The sequence below is a fragment of the Oncorhynchus mykiss genome, chromosome 17 (assembly GCF_057628025.1).
Source record: "Oncorhynchus mykiss isolate SJ-2025 chromosome 17, ASM5762802v1, whole genome shotgun sequence".
Taxonomy (NCBI): Eukaryota; Metazoa; Chordata; class Actinopteri; order Salmoniformes; family Salmonidae; genus Oncorhynchus; species Oncorhynchus mykiss.
Genome location: NC_143038.1, coordinates 28,756,687 through 28,778,463, shown reverse-complemented (window position 1 = coordinate 28,778,463; position 21,777 = coordinate 28,756,687). Strand labels below are relative to the sequence as shown.

The 21,777-nt window shown below is 41.7% G+C and overlaps 1 protein-coding gene and 1 long non-coding RNA gene across 4 annotated transcripts in view; one reads left to right on the top strand and one right to left on the bottom strand.

Annotated features, from left to right (window-relative positions):
- Positions 1 to 21,777, bottom strand: part of LOC149975892 (uncharacterized) — a 144,153-nt gene that overhangs the window by 20,054 nt on the left and 102,322 nt on the right. The window lies entirely within an intron of this gene.
- The window catches only part of LOC110493950 (histone deacetylase 7), a 93,986-nt gene continuing 73,044 nt past the window's right edge, over positions 836 to 21,777 (top strand). The window contains exons 1-2 of one of the 3 annotated variants that reach the window (XM_021568570.3): positions 836 to 1,042; positions 8,573 to 8,641. The gene's annotated coding sequence lies outside the window, so the exon portion shown is untranslated. Of the gene's footprint in view, positions 1,043 to 7,827; positions 8,269 to 8,572; positions 8,642 to 21,777 lie in introns of those variants that run through there. The other 2 variants (XM_021568572.3, XM_036949967.2) reach the window with 2 other exon arrangements.

Below are 21,777 nucleotides of genomic sequence, written 5' to 3'. Positions count from 1 at the left end.
AAAAATGTACTATTATGAAAGCAGTGTTTGCCATTCGATGCAAATGCTTCATTCTGACATGTGTTTATGGCCTTTTGAATGCAGTGTTACATTTTGAAGGAGATGTGAGACATTTTGCATTTTGTGTGTGCAGTTTTGGGAATTGTGTGTAGAGTTTTGAAAAAAGGAGACAGTTTTGAAAACGTGTGTAAGCAGTTGGAAAAAACTGTAATCAAACCTTACAGTGCCATTTTCTTGTTATTTTAATGTATGGATAGCCAGGGGCACACTCCAACACTCAGACATCATTTACAAACAAAGCATTTGTGTTTAGTGAGTCCGCCAGATCAGAGGAAGAATGCATGACCAGGGATGTTCTCTTGATAAATGCGTGAAATCGATTATTTTCCTGCCATGCTAAGCATTTGAAATGTATAAAGGGTATTAAGGGTGTCAGGGAAATTATATGGAGTAAAAGTACATTATTTTCTTTAGGAATGTAGTGTAGTAAAAGTAAAAGTAGTCAAAAATATAGAAATAGTAAAGTAAAGTACAGATACCCCAAAAAACGACTTAAGTAGTACTTTAAAGTATTTTTACTTTAAGTACTTTACACCACTGCTCACACACACTTTCCATTTTTTTTCTCTTACTCTCCCCGTAGCTTCTGGTTCGGGGGTTGCACTGACAAAACCTACATCACACTGATAGAGCTGAGCAACTGTGTGAGTCAGAGAGAGGGAGAGAGAGAGAGAGAGAGAGAGAGAGAGAGAGAGAGAGAGAGAGAGAGAGAGAGAGAGAGAGAGAGAGAGCGAGAGAGAGAGAGAGAGAGAGAGAACGGAAGTGAGAGTGGCTCAAAAGGCAGAGCAAGCCCCTTGTCTCAAGCACTTCTTCTCTCTCTCTCTCCTTGAACGTACACACTTGCTCTCTACCCACCCCGCTGTCCAGCAAGTATCTAACCCACCCACCCACTTCAACCCGTCCCTCTGAGATTGACCTGCTTGCTGACTGCTGTATGAGGGACAAGAAAGCACCTAACACTGGCTGTCCAAATCTAATACTGGTAAGAAAAAAATAGTTTTACTGTTCTGTATCAGATGGGTACTTTTGTATCACTCTGCAATCTGGTTTCTCAGGGGTTCTATGCGATTAGAGATGGGCTGACAAGAGAATGAGATGTCACTTTACACTTCACTTCACTTCAACTCCAGTGTACTTGACATGCTCACGTTAGAGAGTAAGGGTAACACGTGTGCAGATGAGGAGATATGTTGTTTACTCAAGTTGGTAAAGACGGGGTTTTGTTGATTCATTGTTGTTGTCATCTTGTTTGAGTCAAACTCCCCGGCAGATGTTCATGTGTCAAGTCTCTCATTGTGCGTTTCTGGAGAACAGCTTTAGCTTTGGTTCTTCCTCACTTTGTGATGTAGCTTCCCACACTCGCTTTGTTGTTCATGTTCAATGATACCACACTAATATCACAGGCGGAAAAACTCTGGGCATTCGGAGGAAAATATGATTATTGTACCTACAGTAGGTTTTTCCTTTTGTCGTAGAATTCGGAGGTGATGTTGCTTGGGACTCGGGACGGGGAGAGGGTCGAAAATTGGAAACAGACCCCACCCACCCCTGAGACTTAGTCAGTCCGCTCAGAAGAAGGGAACACAAAACAACAGTCCCACCACCAGTGTCAGGGTGTGTGTGTGTGCATGTGTGTGTGTTTGTGCGTGCAAGTGTGTGTGTGTGTGTGTGTGTGTGTGTGTGTGTAGAGAGAGACACACACAGAAACAGAGAGAGTAGACAGGGTAAGGGGAAATTTCCTAATGGTTCATTTTGTTTTGATCGATCTGATGTGTTACTTTCTCCCCATACGGTTAATAAAGCTTTCAGAGTGAGAAGGAGGAGAGATAGCTAGGAGCATTGAGAGTGAATTGGCCTGCTTTCATAATCTGACCAATGTATTTCCATGTGTCCCACAGCACTGATCACTGCCCTACGGGTCCCTAAGCAGGGAAAAAGAACAAATCAACTAAATGTGCTTGCAATTTGTCCATCTCATTTCCCCACTCTCTCCCTTCCTGTCCATTGGCACACGTCTTCTTATTCCTTTGAAAAACCGCCTTTATGATAGCGATAGCGCAATTTGAAATTGCAACATACAAATATTTTCTTAGTTGTATGGCTACAAAAGCTGTCCTAGCTGTAGAGTTCGACATTTGTGTACTTTACCACTGATTGTATTTCTACGGCGTGGGACAATCTTCAGGCAACCAAAAGTTGAAAACATAAAGTCATTATCAGAGACTAGATCAAAACTAGTCATCATAAGACACAAAAAACAGAGTACAGAGCATTCCCAGCTCTTGATTTCTTGATCCTCCTCATCTTGAACTTACAGTGCACCACACTTAAATCTAGGTTGATAAAAAAAAAAACACGACTGAACTCATGGCTCAGCCTTTTGCTCACTCTCTTGCCCAAAACACTAAAGTTCCTCTCTATTTTTAATCTTCCCAGGGCTACTCCATATATATATAGTTGTGTATGTGTGGTTTGTTGAGCTCCTAAATCAGGAGTTTTATGCCCTTTTTGACAATAATGGTCCATAATGAGGACATTCACAAGCTATTTGTGGAGGTCACTTGGAGGTGACAAACTCAAATTACAGTCCAAGGAGTTCTTGTTGGTTTGAGAGTTGAAAGCACTTCATATAGAGGTTTAGGACTGATGTCATCTACACCTAAATAAATCTCTACTGTTAAGCAGAACAATTCGATGAATTCATATTGTAGATGTGCACTGTTTCATAGATGCTCACTGCTCACCATTGAAGTTATACGAGACGTAGATGAGAGTATGTGTTGTAAATAACACACAAATTAAGTATTTCCATACTAGAGATGGTATCTCACTCCAGACCAACTCTTGTTTAGAGTTACAGTGTGCAAAACAGTGATATTTCACAAAATGCCCTCGGTACCTAGTTATGAAAAGTTCAAATTGGTCATATTTGCATAGTAACCACTATGATTGCACCCTGTGTTATGCTTATTGGACTAGTATGAGTTCTCTGATTATTACATGAATTTGAAATTCAATCAAATTAATTTCATTTTAGCGGAACAGAAACTCTCTCTGTGAAATTCGACTCCGTTTAATTACTTATGGCCAGTATTTCTGTTGCGGTGATAAATCTTCCAGCACAGACTGTGTTTAGCCTGTGGAGGTCACTAGGTCAAGACGTCAAAAGGTCACTGTCAGACAGAAGTAGCCCATTGGGACATAACACTCTCTCTGGGACAGTAGTTGACTCTCAGTCTTAGTAGAGGAGTGACCGAGACCATAGGTCAAGTGCAGAGAGGGAATTATTGTGCATAATGGGTAAAGAGGATGTGTGATGGGTGATTTTTGTCATGGTAAGACTCCCTTGGGCTTTAGCCAATGTTGAGATTCAATGAGAAGTACTTTAGCCTCAGGGTGGTCAAATGGTTCGTTAACTGCCACCCCCTGCTGGAAAAGTTGAGTCATTGCATGACTCTCAGTATATTTCTGTAACAACACAACAAAAATTGATGTTTTATTATCACATACACCAGATAGGTGCAGTGAAACGTGCTGTTTTTACAGGATCAGACATAGTAGTACTGCACCCCTGGAGTAAATTAGCGTTAAGTGCCTTGCACAGAGGCACATCGGACGATTTTTCACCTTGTCGGCTCTGGTATTATGCAACAGCGACCTTTCGGGTTACTGGCCCAACGCTCTAACCGCTAGGCTACCTGCTGCTCAAAATTATAACTGCAAAACTATATACCATATAATGACCAACAATCACTAGTTGTTGTTGTCACTTTGAAAGGTAGCTTTTGAAAGGGGCACAGACACTGGGTGATGGAAAGGGAGATTTGCAGGTATGTGCAAAAGGAGAAGTGGTAGCCTTTTTCAGCAGTCAGTGACCAAAAGCACCCTCTTTAGCCTCATGGATGGAATGTTCTTCATATTTTTCATAATTGCATCATTAATACATAAAAAAAACATGTTTTTATACGGTTTTGTTATATTTCAGTCTTCTCTGATGTATATAGTGCAATATTGGGATGCAAACTAAAAATGAAATACATTTCAACTCTATATCTGACATGGTACAGGTGTCTTATTGTTTTAAACCAATAACCATGCGTGTGAGGTGTATACTTTTGTTTCTAAATAGATTTGTTTAAGACTCCCAAGAAACACTCTGTTCGACCCTGATTTAGCCCACTGCAGTAAAAGGTGATGCTGGATGTATGATGACTAACAACTTTTCTCAATTCTCACTTGGGGGTGGAAGGAAAACCCACTAATAGCAACATAGACAGAAAGGAAAAATGCTGTACTGTTTATTATTCATGGCCTCCCTCGTCTTTTCAATTTGTTGTCATCAACGAGGTGTGTTCCATGTGAATGAACTTTGTCGAGCATTTTAGATTTGAAACGTACATGATACTAGCTTACGAAGTTTCAACTCGTTCCCGTGGTCTCAAAGGAGTCAGGCGCAGGGTTTAAATGAAACCTACATTTGATGTCATTAATTTCAAGTTGTTGCCTGCAGAGAGCAAGACATAAGACAAATCCTTTGAGGTTACAGTACATGCGCAAACACACACACACATACACAGATACGCGCGCGCACACACACACACACACGCACGCGTGCGCGCACACACACGCGCGCGCACACAAACACACACACACACACACACACACACACAGAGGAGTGTGTGAGGGCGTCATATCACTGCGCTTTCCAGCATCTCTGTTTCCAGTGAAACGAAGTGAGTGTGTTTTATCTGTCTTCTCTGTGGCTTAGCGTAACATAGCATCTCTACCAGGAATGGAAAGGCTGAAAGGCAACCCATTTTCGCTAGCATCTCAACACCTTCACAGTCACCACACCACTGCTAGCTAGAGACAGTCGAGTCTGAGGTTTGTTACAGGACGTTGACTAGAGTGGTCTCTGATAACACACTACCCTGATATGAAAGGGAATTGATGTAATGGCAGAGAGAGACAGTAAATAGAATATCAGTAAATGGATTATACCATAACTATACACCCCCAAAAAAGATAAGACCTTCCAAGTGTCAAAGATAAATGTCACCACATCTTTCACATGTGCATGGGAAAGGCTGGAACACAACAATGATCCATCACATTCATTCTCTCAGTTCTTTCACGCTTCCTGCTCTGCCTTGCCAGTGGAAAGGACAGTTTTGCTCAGTGACACACAGCAGTCATAGCTCAGCCGGTGTGTCTCACTATCAGAGAAAGAGACCGTCAGACAGACAGACAGAACAGAGCAGAGCCACAGAACAGAGAGACTGAAATAAATAGATGGAGGGTGGTGAACACACCCTGTGCCCCCCCCCAGAGATTGAATAACAGATGAGTGTTTGCCCAGGGATATACCCTCAGGCCTCCACCCAGTACCAGGAAATCTGTGACTGAGATAATATGACATATTCCAGGAATCATAACACTGCATGAAGCTACAGTAGGACTCCTCATAATAATAATAATCTCTATCAAATATTCTACATCTAATATTTAATTATGCCATATACATGTACATGTTGAACACTGTGATAGGTGCAGTATGTATCTATCTATCTTTCTTTCTGTTTTTTTTTCTTTTTGGTAATCTGCCCTGTGTGTATGGTAACTTCTGTTCCCTCCATCACTGCATTGCCTGACTGCATTCCTTTCATTCCTATTGGCTTCCTGTGCCTTGGAGCGGAGCTGGCACCCCACTGGTCATAGAGCTCAGAGCTGTACATTTCAGTATTACTGAGGCATGTGTGCATGGTATCTCTCTCTCCCTCTCTGTTTCTCTCTGTACTTCTACACCTCACTTGTCCTCCTCCCCATCTCTCTCAGCTCTACCCGTCCTCACCCACAGACACCTCAGCATTTATCTCTCTGACAGAACACAATGTGTGGTACAGGAGGGCACGGAAATGTGAGTTTCGACGGCTTACGAAGGGGGTCCTCCAGGGTTCAGTTTTAGGGCCTATTATTTTTATGCTGTATATTTATTATATTGGAAGGAATGTAAAATCTACTGAACTCCATCTGTATGGTGACAACATTCTGTAAGACACAACAGCAGTAGCAGTCTGGCCCATTTGCCACAGTCACAGCTGAACTCTTAGTTCTCACAATCCTGGTCATTCTGGGTCAGATCAGCAGCCACTCCTCAACTCACTCTCCTAGATAATAGGATTATTCCCTTTTAAATGAGACTAAACGTTCTCCATTCGGCCAAATCCACCCTATGTCTACAATATGTCATTGAGCACGGCCCATGGAGATAACTCTAACCTGATTTGGGATGGTCAAATAGATTCAGTCAGTTCATCTTTTGGAATTGTCTGAACCAGCCTGGCACTGTTTACACTTTGGCTCTCTTCAGTTCATTTAAGGTGAAATTACAATTCCACTCAAAACAAACTGATATCAACAAGTTTATCAGAACCATAATACAACACAGCTAGTGTCTCTCCTTTGGTACTTATGGCAAGAGTAATCAGCCAACAAGTCATGGGTATGACTGTGGGGTGGACCCAATCCTAACTTGGGATACGTGCTTGTAGCTTGAATTTAAACTCGGCACTCCCATGGATCAATACACAATTTATATTAATGTTGTGGCCCGGGGACCGTTTGCGGTCCATCCTTGATTAATTGTGGCCCCAATTTGTACTCTCAAAATTTAGATTCATGTTTGATTCTTTGAAAATATGTTAGGAACACATAATTTTACATTAAGCCGTACATGATTTCAAAGCAAATGCTGTTGAGGTAAACTGCTATACAGCCACTTCCCTTCTGATGTTTGACTTCACAGAGGCACACACACAGACTGAAAAGGGAAAATCCTTTTGGCATACCTGCCGAACACTAAAAGTAATTGCCATTTTTTTCCTATTATTTCACACCACAATGTTGTACAACTGTAAGCTGAATAGAAGGAGTTATCCGTCTTCTTTGCTCAACAGATCATTTTTTTTTGTCCAGTTTTGAATTTGCAGTGACAAGGTCATTACCTATTTTCAATAAAGTTTTGTTGGAGTGTGTTGTATGTGTGTTTGGCACCTCATGTTTTTGTCTACTCCGGCAGAGTGAGGCTGGCACTGTACATTGTCTGCACTCATCTCGTCTCTCCCTCCCTGCCATGTTCCTTATCTTACCCTCACACTCTGAAGAGTCTGTCTATGGACACTACTGGATGTGAACATCAGGGCAGTGCACTAGTATTGTCTGTGTTTGTTTGTGGGTTTCTGTCTGTTTGTTTATTTGTGTTAATTTGCTAATTGCTTCTCTACATTCATACACATACATACAGTACAATTAACACCATATTGTTAATTGTACAATAACACCATATTATTTATTACAATGCCTTTGCATGTATTTTCTACATGTCTCTTGCTATTTGTAGTTTTTCATCGGGCACTTGCATATGCCTTTCTGTTTGTGTGTGTGAACTCGAAATCCTCTATAACAACACAATATACCACATCCTTTCTTTACTCGTTATTATCCTTGCAGCAATCTCTATAGAGAAATTCAACATTACAGCGCGATTGAAAGTTAAAGGCAATATTCCTGTCAGCCGAGCGGTCAATGCTGCAAATTTCGGCTCAATCTGAAATCCCCTTTACATTTCTTGGGCAGAATCTGTAGGCCCATAACGCCTCACCGTTACAGATTGAATAAAGCCCTGCATTTCGAGTGAGCTGTTTCAATGTTATTGTGCGATTGTGTGGTCTCCACTTTTAGCTCAAATGGACATGATTCAGACAGGCTGATAAAATGGGTGCGCGCCCTCTCACACGCAAAGAGTATTTTGAGTTCAGCAGGTGGAGCCCTGAGACCGAACTGGCTCATTTTACTGTTCCTCAAAGGAGATGAACGTTAGACTAACAGATCAACTCAACAGTAACGTCGCAGAAATGATAGCTTCTACAATGCGAAAATTAGACAGATTATGTCAACACCTCTCGCTTAGTTTTTTGTTGCGCGTTTGACGAAAGGAAGTAGGCTCGTCAATTTCTTTTGGAGTTGTCAAGATATTTCATTCGCTACATTTACAGTAGCCTCATATTACAGACGGCCTACATGTATCGCAAAATTGGACCACATGTTGCTCCCCTGTTGAATTTCATTCGCTAATTAATATCAGCGTTGAAGACGTCAATAAATTAGAAAACTGTTCTCAGATTAATGTGTCAAATAGTAACCACGGAGGTAGGCTACTTATTATTTGGTCTACTCTTGAATAGTCTGTACAATTTAAACGTAAAAGATAATATTCAATTCTTCGTTTGCATTATGTTGGGAGAATTGAGGCAGAGTTTAGCGCGTGTGAAAGGTCATCACGCTGTTGCATTTACCCACGTATTTGATTAGATATTTATTGAAACAATCAATTCTCTCGCGTCATCTGGTTGCCCATCAGAAAGTGATGATGCACTTAAATGGTGCACCTCAAAACTCACTCAGTGCTGAATGTATGTTGTACTCACGATTGTTTTCCTTTACTTCCTAACAGATGGACAGATAGAATCTTGACCTCAAATAGAGACAGGCGGACTGGAAAGACGCGTTTCGACGGTGACGGGTAGGATTCCATATTTCACTCATATCAAGGTTGTCTGGAATCCAGGTGTAGTGTAACCTTAGGTAGATTCAGGTGCGTCTGTAAACTAATGAAGGCTACATTTCCTGTTGAAAGGAGTGCGCTAGCTGCATGGTGGTGTGGTTGTATTCTACACCATGTATTTATTGTAGGTTAAGGTTGCCTCAATTACTAGAAAATGTGATATAGATCATTGGTAATCGTGTAATTGTGCAACTAAGGCATACGCTTGGACAGAATAGCCTTATTGTCAGTGAAGGTATTACATTTACAAGAGGCTCAAATACGACCTATAAAGTCATTGAAAAGTTTGACTCATGCAATGGGCAAAACACTTGGTTCTTTGATGTACTGTAGGCTACAGTAGTTTATGAGTATGGCTGATGTTTTGTAGCAATGGGAGAGCAGCTGTGTTTGTGTGTGTGTGTGTGTGTGTGTGTGTGTGTGTGTGCATGTGTGTGTGTGTGTGTGTGTGCATGTGTGTGTGTATGAGAAAAGGAAAAAACCTGGACACATGAGACTAGCTCACACACACACACACACACACACACACACACACACACACACACACACACACACACACACACACACACACTAGTCAGGATGAGGTCATGGTCATAGTAATGTGAGGATATAGTTACGCCAGTTTCACGTGTGCCACGCCAGAGGAATCGACACCACTCTCCGTTTGTATAGCCTTTTAGATCTCTTTCTCTCCGTCTTGTTCTCCTCTTTCCCTCTTTCTCTCCATCCCTCTCCGATAACCAATTTAGTTCATTGTGTGAGTGTACGAGCCTACCTGCCTCTCATGTCTGTCTGCATGCCTGTGTGTGTGTGCGCGTGCGTGCCTGCATAGATGCGCTAAAAACATTTTTAGTATCACTTTACCTGAAAGTGTCATTACACAGGGATAGTCACAGCCTCAGGCTGACTCCAGTTGTTGTGACTGCCATTTGTTTAGTTGTTGCAAGTGTTATAACAGACACAGTGCAAAGGAGACTGTGATTGCGGGTTCAAGTGAAATGTTATAACCTTACCTTGGAGGTTTCTGTTATGTGCCACTGCCATGTGTGCAGGGTTTGAACTACACTTTTACTCATGGGGTGGTATCACGATACTACATTTTCCATAGCAAGAAGGAAAACACGATGCAGACTAAACTCTTGGGGGTGGTTTCCTGGACACAGATTAAGCCTAGTTCTGGATTTAAGAGCATGCTCGATGGGAAATCTCCATTTAAAAATATTTTTAGACCAGGTCTGGGTTTAATCTCAGTCTGGGACACCAGCCCATAGTCCTTTAGGAACTTGCTTTATGTAACATAGTATGTGCTATAACTTGGGGAAAGTCTGACAGAATGACAACATAATCCATGTGACATGCATCGTGCCAAGTTGCTCATTTGGCCAAACAATGCATTTTTCATGCTTATCAAAAGGCTAGCCATTACCTCTTCCCCTTAACAAGAAGACCCTGCTGAAACACTGGTTGCTAGTAATTTGATATTTATCAATGAAGTAATTGTTCACTCAATAATATGCTTGTTGCTATTTTTGTGTGTGCTCAGTTGGTAGAGCATGGTGCTCGTAACATCAAGGTTGTGGGTTCGAGTCCCACGGGGCACAGTACTGGGGGGGGGGGAAGTATGAAAATGTATGCACTCTGGATAAGAGAGTCTGCTAAGTGACAAAAATGTCAAATGTGAACAGAGTGTGTTAACATGACTATATCTTAGCAGACTCTTTGAGGTAAGCGAAGAAAGTAATATAACTTGGTTGGTCCTTGGGTTAACTGGATGTTCTGGACAGGGAATTGGCTGCTCTACCTCTGTGTATTTTTTATTTTCTACTGAAAAACCACTTTAAAAAACCCAAGTGTGAGAGAGCAGTGCTGACAATATAGATAGTGTTGTGGCTGGACAGGACTAGACGTGAAGATCACGTTGTTGCCTCTTCCTGGTTTTAAACCAGCTCAGCTGACCGCACACGCACTCCCTCAAAATATAGCAGTACAGCAGTGTGTGTGTGTGTGTTTGCATACATGCATGTGTGAGCTACCAAACTAACATCACATTTGTCTACACAGATCGCATTTGAAACAAAAAAACATGATATGTGCACACATACAGTTGAAGTCGGGAGTTTGCATACACCTTAGCCAAATACATTTAAACTTAGTTTTTCACAATTCCTGACATTAAAGCTGAGTAAAAATCCCCTGTCTTAGGTCAGTTTGGATCACCACTTTATTTTAAGAATGTGAAATGTCAGAATAGTAGTAGAGAGAATTATTTATTTCAGCTTTTATTTCTTTCATCACATTCCCAGTGGGTCAGAAGTCAACATACACTCAATTAGTATTTGGTAGCATTGCCTTTAAATTGATTAACTTGGGTCAAACGTTTCGGGTAGCCTTCCACAAGCTTCCCACAATAAGTTGGGTGAATTTTAGCCCATTCCTCCTGACTGAGTGTAACTGAGAGTGTGACTGAGTCAGGTTTGTAGGCCTCCTTGCTCGCACACGCTTTTTCAGTTCTGCCCACACATTTTCTATGGGATTGAGGTCAGGGCTTTGTGATGGCCACTCCAGTATTTTGACTTTGCTGCCCTTAATGTCCTTAAGCCATTTTTCCACAACTTAGGAAGTATGCTTGGGGTCATTGTCCATTTGGAAGACCAATTTGCGACCAAGCTTGAACTTTCTGACTGATGTCTTGAGATGTTGCTTCAAAATATCCACATCATTTTCCTACCTCATGATGCCATCTATTTTGTGAAGTGCACAATCCCTCCTGCAGCAAAGCATCCCCACAACAAGTGCTGCGACTCCTGCATTTCACGGTTGGGATGGTGTTCTTCGGCTTGCAAGCCTCCCCCTTTTTCCTCCAAACATAACGATGGTCATTATGGCCAAACAGTTATATTTTTGTTTCATCAGACCAGAGGCCATTTCTCCAAAAAGTACGATATTTGTCCCCATGTACAGTTACTAACCGTAGTTTGTCTTTTTTATGGTGGTTTTGGAGCAGTGGCTTCATCCTTGCTGAGCGGTGTTTCAGGTTATGTCGATATAGGACTAATTTTACTGTGGATATAGATACTTTTGTACCTGTTTCCTCCAGCATCTTCACAAGGTCCTTTGTTTTTGTTCTGGGATTGATTTGCACTTTTCGCTCCAAAGTACGTTCATCTCTTGGAGAGCGGTATGACGACTGCGTGGTCCCATGGTGTTTATACTTGAGTACTATTGTTTGTACAGCTGAACGTGGTACTTTCAGGCGTTTGGAAATTGCTCCCAAGGATGAATCAGACTTGTGGAGGTCTACAATTTTCTTTCTAATGTCTTGGCTGATTGCTTTTGATTTTCCCATGATGTCAAGCAAAGAGGCACAGAGTTTGAAGGTAGGCCTTGAAGTACATCCACAGGTACACCTCCAATTGACTCAAATGATGTCAATTAGCCTATCAGAAGCTTCTAAAGCCATGACATAATGTTCTGGATTTTTCAAGCTGTTTAAAGGCACAGTCAACTTAGTGTATGTTAACTTCTGACCCACTGGAATTGCGATACAGTGTATTCTAGGTGAAATGATCTGTCCGTAAACAATTTTTGGAAAAATGACTTGTGTCATGCATAAAGTAGATGTCCTAAACGACTTGCCAAAACTATAGTTTGTTAACAAGCAACTTGTGGAGTGGTTGAAAAACAATTTTTAATGACTCCAACCTAGTATAGGTAAACTTCCGACTTCAGCTGTAACCTTATAGCCATTGAAAGCTGCAATATGTAACTTTTGGGGTGACGAAATTCACATAGAAATGTGAGTTATAGATCTGTCATTCTCATTGAAACCAAGTCTACGACGCGGTAGATCTGTTCTATGTATACTATTTCTAGGCTTCCCATCCTAAAGTTAAATTTTTTTGTGTATGTTACGTTTGGTTTTGTACACCAGCTTCAAACTGCTGAAAATTTTAGGTGGTACAATAACAAGGGACCTTGTTTTTTCACGAAATCTAAATTTTGGCAAACTATTAGAATTTTAGCATCCAGGAAATGGAGGAGTGATTTCTGCATATCACACCAGTGGCGGTCGGTGCCATTTAAGATGAGGGAGGATGATTATTTTTGTATGAGCATGGCCTTATTTCTATTACAGCATATTGGATGACTGTCACATCGATAGGTTTGATGATGATACTCAAATTTTTCTCTATTCCCTATATCCATCATAAGGTTGCTACAACCTAGCCTATGAATTAAAGTTTACAACATAGTTGCACAGGTTGAGAGAAATTTGAGTAATCAAGGTGACAGATACACACAGCCTAAACACAGCCTACATTGTTGTCACCATATCTGAATCAAATCAAATGTGTTACATGCTCTGAATACAACAGGTGTAGGGAAATGCTTACTTACAAGCCCTTAACCAACAATGCTTTTAGAAAAAAAAGTGTAGAAAATAAAAGTTACTAATAATTAATTAAACAGCAGCAGTAAAATAACAATAGCGGGGCTGTATGCAGGGTGTACCGGTACAGAGTCAAAGTGCGGGGGCACCGGTTAGTCGAGGTAATTGAGGTACATCAGTACAGTACGGTAATCAGTACATGTAGGTGGAGTTATTAAAGTGACTATGCATAGATAATAAACAGACAGTAGCAGCAGAGTAAAGGAGCGGGTAGCCCTTTGATTAGCTGTTCCGGAGTCAGATAGCTTGGTGGTAAAAGCTGTTAAGAAGCCTCTTGGACCTAGACTTGCCGCTCCGGTACCGCTTGCCGTGCGGTGGCAGAGAGAACAGTCTATGACTTGGGTGGCTGGAGTCTTTGACAATTTTTAGGGCCTTCCGCTGACACCTCCTGGTATAGAGGTCCTGGATGGCAGGAAGGTTGGCCCGAGTACTGGGCTGTATGCACTACCCTCTGTAGTGCCTTGTGGTCGGAGGCCGAGCAGTTGCCATACCAGGCAGTGATGCTCTCGATGGTGCTGTTGTAGAACCTTTTGAGGATCTGAGGACCCATGCCAAATCTTTTCAATCTCCTGAGGGGGAATATACTTTATTGTGCCTTCTTCACAACTGTCTTAGTGTGTTTGGACCATGATAGTTTGTTGGTGATGTGGACACCAAGGAACTTGACGCTCTCAAATCTGCTCCACTGCAGCTCCATCGACGAGAATGGAGAGTGCTCGGTTCTACTTTTCCTGTAGTCCACAATCATCTCCTTTATCTTGATCACGTTGAGGGAGAGGTTGTTGTCCTGGCACCACACGTCCAGGTCTCTGACCTCCTCCCTATAAGGCGGTCTCGTCGTTGTCAGTGATCAGGCCTACCACTGTTGTGTGACTCCAACACATGATGGTGTTGGAGTCGTGCCTCGCCATGCAGTCATGAGTGAACAGGGATTACAGGAAGGGACTTAGCAGGCACCCCTGAGGGGCCCCCGTTGAGGATCAGCGTGGCAGATGTGTTATTACCTACCCTTACCACCTGGGGGCGGCCCTTCAGGAAGTCCAGGATCCAGTTGCAGAGGGAGGTGTTTAGTCCCAGGGTCCTTAGTTTAGTGATGAGCTTTGAGAGCACTATGCTGTTGAATTTTGAGCTGTAGTCAATGAATAGCATTTTCACATAGGTGTGCCTTTTATCCAGGTGGGAAAGGGCAGTGTTGAGTGCAGTAGAGATTTTATCATCTGTGGATCTGTTTGGGGCGGTATGCAAATTGAAGTGGGTCTAGGGTTTCTGGGAGAATGGTGTTGATGTGAGCCATTACCAGCCTTTCAAAGCACTTCATGGCTACAGACATGAGTGCTACGGGTCAGTAGTCATTTAGGCAGTTTATTTTACTGTTCTTGGACACAGGGACTATGGTGGTCTGCTTGAAACATGTGGGTATTACAGACTCAATAAAGGACAGGTTGAAAATGTCAGTGAAGACACTTGCCAGTTGGTCAGCGCATGCTCAGAGTACACATCCTGGTACTCCGTCTGGCCTTGTGAATGTTGACCTGTTTAAAGGTCTTACTCACATCGGCTACGGAGAGCATGATCACACAGTCATCCGGAACAGTGATTGCTCTCATGCATGCTTCAGTGTTACTTTCCTCGAAGCGAGCATAGAAGTTATTTAGCTCATCTGGTAGGCTCGTGTCACTAGGCAGCTCACGGCTGTGCTTCCCTTTGTAGTCTGTAATAGTTTGCAAACCCAGCCACATGTGACGAGTGTCGGTGCCAGTGTAGTACGATTCAATCTTAGTCCTGTATTGACGCTCTGCCTGTTTGATGGTTCGTCGGAGGGAATAGCGGGATTTCTTATAAGCTTCCGGTTTAGATTCCCACTCATTGAAAGCGTCAGCTCTACCTTTTAGCGCAGTGCGGATGTTGCCTGTAATCCATGGCTTCTGGTTGGGGTATGTACTTACGGTCACTTTGGGGATGACAAACTTATTGATGAAAATACCTGGTAGAATTTAGGTAAAACGGATTTGTTTCCCTGCATTAAAGTCCCCGGCCGCTAGGAGCACCGCCTCTGGATGAGCGTTTTCCTGTTTGCTTATGGCCGCATACAGCTCATTGAGTGCGGTCTTAGAGCCAGCATTGGTTTGTGGTGGTATATAGACAGCTACGAAAAATACAGATGAAAATTATCTTTGTAAATAGTGTGGTCTACATCTTATCATGAGATACTCTACCTCAGGCGAGCAAAACTTAGAGACTTTCTTAGATTTTGTGGACCAGCTGTTGTTTACAAATATACATAGACCGCCACCCCTTGTCTTACCAGAGGCCTACCAAAAAGCTTAAAACCCACCAGCTGTATGTACCATGTCCCGTTGGTAGGATATACGTGATTGTAAATTGTCTATTTTATTACCGATTGATTGTACGTTGGCTAATAGGACCGATGGTAAAGTTAGATTACCCTCTCGGTATCGGATCCTTACAATGCACCTGGACCTTCGTCCCCAATACCTAAGTCTCTTTCTCCTGCGAATGACAGTGATGAGAGCCTTGTCGGGCGTAAAGTAAATCCTTCCCGTCTGACTCGTTGAAGAAAAAGTATTCCTCCAGTATGGAGTGAGTAATCACTGTGCTGATATCTAGAAGCTCTTTTCGGTCATAAGACACCATGGCAGAAACATTATGTACAAAATAAGTTAAAAATAATGCAAAAACATACACAATAGCTCAATTGATTCTGGGATCATAAAACGGCAGCCATCTCCCTCTGTCGCCATTCATATTAACATCATAGTCAACATAGCTACTAGAACTAACATGTTAGTAAACCCCCTACAATCACGCAGTACAGTCGGCAGCAAGCAGTTTAGCAGTTATACCGGTGGGCCCCGGTGGCAATAAATTAATAAAACCAAACTAATATCTTGACTTGAAAAAGTTCCATTATGGGATAGTCATAGCCAGCTAGCAAACATAGCATCCCTCTCTGTTTGAGCCGGGTGTTTGAGTAGGGTAAACTAGCTAGCTGCAATCACTGGCTAAGTAAGTGAAGGTAAAAAATAATTCAACAAAATATAGCTATCTCTCGCTCTCTTGATTCTCCTTTATTTTTAAATAAATACATTTGTTCAAAACTGTTAAACTGCTGACTTTCTCTCTTTGAGTCAACTGCTCACCACATGTTATGCACTGCAGTACTAGCTGGCTGTAGCTTATGCTTTCAGTATCCAATTCATTCTCTTATCCTTTGATTGGGTGGACCACATGTCAGTTAATGCTGCAAGAGTTCTGATAGGTTGGAGGATGTCCTCCAAAGTTGTCATAGTTGCTGTGTAAGTCTAAGGTATGGGGTGATAACCACGAGCCTCCTAGGTTTTGTATTGAAGTCAATGTACAGAAACTAGCTGTCCTCGGTCTACACCATGGTGCAACCCTGTTAAAGTCTTTCATTGCAAAACAGTGTGTTTTAATAAATTATTTAATATATTTATACCATGTTATACCAGTGTTATACCGTATCTATTGTCAAGTTAGCACAGGCATCAAGTCAATCTCATGACATTGTTATGAGCCTCTACTTCTGAGAATGTTACCTCCGTTTTTTACACTTTACACTTTTTTACACTTGTTTTTCATAGCCCAAAACCTGGCTCTCTTGACCCTTTGAACTGCGTTTAACAATTGTGAGTCTGTTTTAGCCGTGAGAAATGTTGAGCAGCATGCTTAGGAACTGGTGGGCTTGTGACTCTCTCTTTCTTTTTCTCACACATCTTTCTCCTTTTCTCTATCTAATGTCTCTCTCGTCTCTCAACTATGAGTCAGCGACCCCTCACCTTAGCCCTGAGGGGTTCGGCTTTGTGAAAGGACTTGACACACCCATGACTTTGACCTCTGACCTTTTGATTGATCGGCCATTGTTCCAACACAGTTACAGTGGAGTGGAGCCATTGGGAAGGATGAAGTACAAAATTAACAAAGAGAGAGAAAGAGAGATAAAGTGAAAGAGAGAGAGAGAGAGAGAGGAAAAGAGAGGAAGACTGCTTGAAATTAGAGTGCAAGACAGTGAGTGAGTGAGTGAGTGAGTGAGTGAGTGAATGAATGAGTGAGTGAGTGAGTGAGTGAGTGAGTGAGTGAGTGAGTGAGTGAGAAAGTGCCTCTTTTGCACAAAGTGTCTTTTTGTGCCACCCAGTTAAATTGGTATGGTCAAGTAAGAGGAAGTGTTACTTTTGTGGTGGCAAAGTTAGTTGTTACTTCATCATGCTGGCTTTTGAAAATATCTGTAGTGAACTACGTTTTGAAAGTAACTTTAGTATTTGTATTAAGGGTAGCTTTAGTGTAGCTTAACTTCTTCCAGGTTGAATTCATTGGTAGCTTGGTAACTATATTTTCAGAGTAGCTTCCCCAACACTGGTCATTACCTAATGTTTTCATAGGAATGTTCCAGTGACGTGCAAGGACTGTTTCCAAGAGACCATTCCCTTACTGTCAAACAGAACTTACCCAGAACGTGGTTACCATATTCTCTGAATATTCTATATTCATTTTCTAGACTCATTTCATGGGAATGTTTTAAGAACATTCCTGTGTCCAGGTTTCTAAGGGTTAAGAGAATATTCCATCAATGTCCCACCAAACATACACAGAATATGGTTGTCATGTTTTCAGTATACAATATATTTTTTTATCTTCATTTTTTAAATTGAACCTTTATTTAACTAGGCAAGTCAGTTAAGAACTAATTCTTATTTACAATGGCGGCCTAACCCGGCCAAACCCTAACCTGGACAACGCTGTGCCGGAAAACTGGACACTCAAACATCTGGGGAACATTACGGGCAACAGTACAAAAATGTTCTCTTTACTTAGATTTGTTAGCTGGGTATGTTAGTACAGCATAATATGTCCATGCAATCTAATGCATACAAAGCAGCATAAATATGCATCCACTCTATGCTGCTTTGTATGCATTACATTGCATGGAAGAGCAATGCCAATCGCATGGTTTGTGTAAGTAAACATTCTCTTCCACACACCCTCCATAGGACTCCATACGAGGCTGAACATATTGACAAGCACACACACACACACACACACACACACACACACACACACACACACACACACACACACACACACACACACACCATACACATACACATACACATACACACACAAGGACACGAGTGTGTGCATGCAATTCATGACACTATTAATACATTGACATGCATATATACCACACATGCACACACAAACACGCCATACACTCACAAAGAGACAAATGTGTGGCAAGCGGGGTGATGCTATAAATATATATATAAACAGTATATACACACACACACATACACTTGAACATATGCACACACGTGCTTTGCAGGAATATTCACAGTGACACAAGTGTTACCCAACAGGTGACACTATAAATAAACTAGCACGCCTAGTTACCTACGTATACTACTTCAACCCACACAAAGACGTGCTGTGTGCCGTAAAGAGACAAATGTGCACTATTAATACACTGGCACACACACGGACATTCATAAACACACTCGACTGACACACACATGACACACACAGGCATACATAGGCGTACTTAGACACACACACCCACACACTTTTTCTCACACACACACACACACACACACACACACACACACACACACACACACACACACAGTAAGGAAGGGGATGGATTCTCCAGCTGCTTGCAAGCAGGGGGACAGAATGTCCCCAACAGCTGTGGATTCCTCCAGTAGTGAAGGAGAAGGATGGAAGGATGTAGGGAGGAAGGGATGGAGGGAGGGAGAGATGGAGGGAGGGGTCCTAGGACAGTGGCTGCTTACCATTTTCACACTACCATGCCAAACAGTGCTGACTCTGATATTTACAGCTTGGTTCAGCTTAGTTTGGCTCAATGTGTTCCAACTAATTCCATCAGAATGCCAAGTTAGACTGTTGTTATATCTGCAATTGATCTTATACAGATGTACAGTAGGATCTTGATCACCCTGTTGCAGGAGAACGTTCCATCCAATAAATGTAATACTTGTATTCTATTTGAGGCTTAAAAAGTCTTCTGAAGTTTATAATTTCGACTTAGAAATGTCAGACTGTAGAAGCCTTTTCAAACCTCAAATAGACTACAAGATTTACATTTCATGCGTTGCAGGAAAGTTCTCTTGCCACAGGGTGATCAAGATCCTACTGTTACTGTACAGCGGGTACAACCCCCCCCCCCCCAGTTGGTTGTACCTGCTGTAAATTCATGACTGGGGCACTGAGTAGGGGGCACTGTGGGGAAGGCAGCTGCTGGGCTGTATTAAAGACTGAGCCTTGGCAACCACAACCGCTCAATCCAAAATGGCCACTCGATGAACCCGAAATGGTCAGATAGGTGTTAGCAATATGGTGGTATGTTTAAGAGACCAAACAAAAGATTTTGCTGTTACATTTATGTGGATAATATTACAAATATTTGTTGGCCTGATGTGATTAATAAGGAGCATCTAGATACTGCACTTGATGAATTTATGAAATTGCTTCTTCCAATTATTGATAAACATGCACATGTAAAAAAAAACTGACTGTTAGAACTGTTAAGTCTCCATGGATTGATGAGGAATTTAAAAACTATATGGTTGAAAGAGATGGATAATAAGTCTGGCTACACATCTGACTGGCTGACTTACTGCAAATTGAGAAATTATGTGACTAAACTCAACAATAAGAAGAAGAAACTGTATTATGAAGCCAAAAAACTTTGGAGTACTTTAAATTACATTTTGGGCAGAAAGATCGAATCAGATGGCTTATTCATCACAAAACCATTTGATGTTGCCAATTATTTTAATGATTACTTCATTGGAAAAAGTGGGAAAACCTAGGCAGGAAATGCCAACAACGAACAATGAGCCATCATACTCATGCATAAAAACCTAATAATGAAAAAAAAGCATTGCAAGTTTGAATTTTGAAAGTTAGTGTGGGAGAGGTGGAAAACGTATTGTTATCGATCAATAATGACAAACCTCTTGGCATTAACAACTTAGATGGAAAGCTACTGAGGATGGTAGCTGACTCCATAGCCACTCCTATCTGTCATATCTTTAATCTGATCCTAGAGGAAAATCTTTGTCCTCAGACCTGGAGGGAAGCCAAATTCATTCTGCTACCCAAGAGTGGCAAAGGGTCCTTTACTGGTTCTAACAGCAGACCAATCAGCTTGCTGTCAGCTCTTAGCAAACTGTTGGAAAAATCTGTGTTTGACCAAATAGAATGCTATTTCTCTGTAACCAAATGAACAACACACATTCAGTATGCTCAACATGTACTGCACTGACAGAAATGACTGATGGTTGGTTGAAATAAATTGATTTCAGTGCAGCCTTTGATATTATTGACCATAACCTGTTGTTGAGAAAACATGGCTTTTCGACCTCTGCCATATCGTGGTTTCAGAGCTATATATCTAATAGAACTCAGAGGATTTTCTTTATTGGAAGCTTCTCTATTGTCAAACATGTAATGTGTGGTGTGCCACAGGGCAGCTCTCTAGGCCCTTTACTCTATTCTATTTTACCAATGACCTGCCACTGGCATTAAACAAAGCATGTGTCTCCATGTATGCTGATGATTCAACTATATATGCATCCGCAGCCACAGCTAATGAAGTCACTGAAACCCTTAAAGAGTTGGAGTCTGTTTTGGAATGGGTGGCCAGTAATAACCTGGTCCTGAACGACTCTAAAACTAAGAGCATTGTATTTGGTACAAATAATTCCTTCTAGACATCAGCTGAATCTGGTAATGAATGGTGTGGATGTTGAACAAGTTGAGGAGACTAAATTACTTGGTGTTACCTTAGATTGTAAACTGTCATGTTCAAAATATATAGATTCAATGGTTGTAAAGATGGAGAGAGGTCTGTCCATAATAAAGAAATGCTCTGCATTTTGACACCACACTCCAAAAAGCAAGTCCTGCAGTCTCTAGTTTTGTCTTATCTTGATTATTGTCCAGTCATGTGGTCGAGTGTTGCAAGGAAAGACCTAGTTAAGCTGCAGGTGACCCAGAACAGAGTGGCACGTCTTGCTTTTCATTGTAATCAGAGGATTAAAATAAATATGCCAATCTCTCTTGGCTAAGAGTTGAGGAGAGACTGACTGCATCACTTCTTCCTTTTATAAGAAACATTAATGTGTTGGAAATCCTAAAATGTTTGCACTTGCGCCACCAGACATGCCACCAAATTCAAGAAAGGGTACAGTATTATATAGAGCCATTATTGCATGGAACTCTGTTCCATCTCCTATTGCTCAAATTAACAGCAAACCTGGTTTAAAAAAAACAGATAAAGCAATACCTCACGGCACAACGCCTCACCCCTATTTGACGTAGATAGTTTGTCTGAATATATTGATATGTATGATACGTGTGCCTTTTTTAAATTGATGTAGTTCTGGGGGCGCTGTTGGAAGCCAAGGATGTAGAACGCCTTTCCCTATCGCTCCTGTGTTATTTCTGTTTGGCCAGGCGTCTGAAGGGACCCCTAAACAATTCAGATCAAATTTGAGAAATGTAAGTTTGTAATGGAGTCTGCAAAGAGCAGGCCGCAGCAAGCCCGCGCTCTCTCCTGATTCACCCCCGCCACTGGATGCTGCTA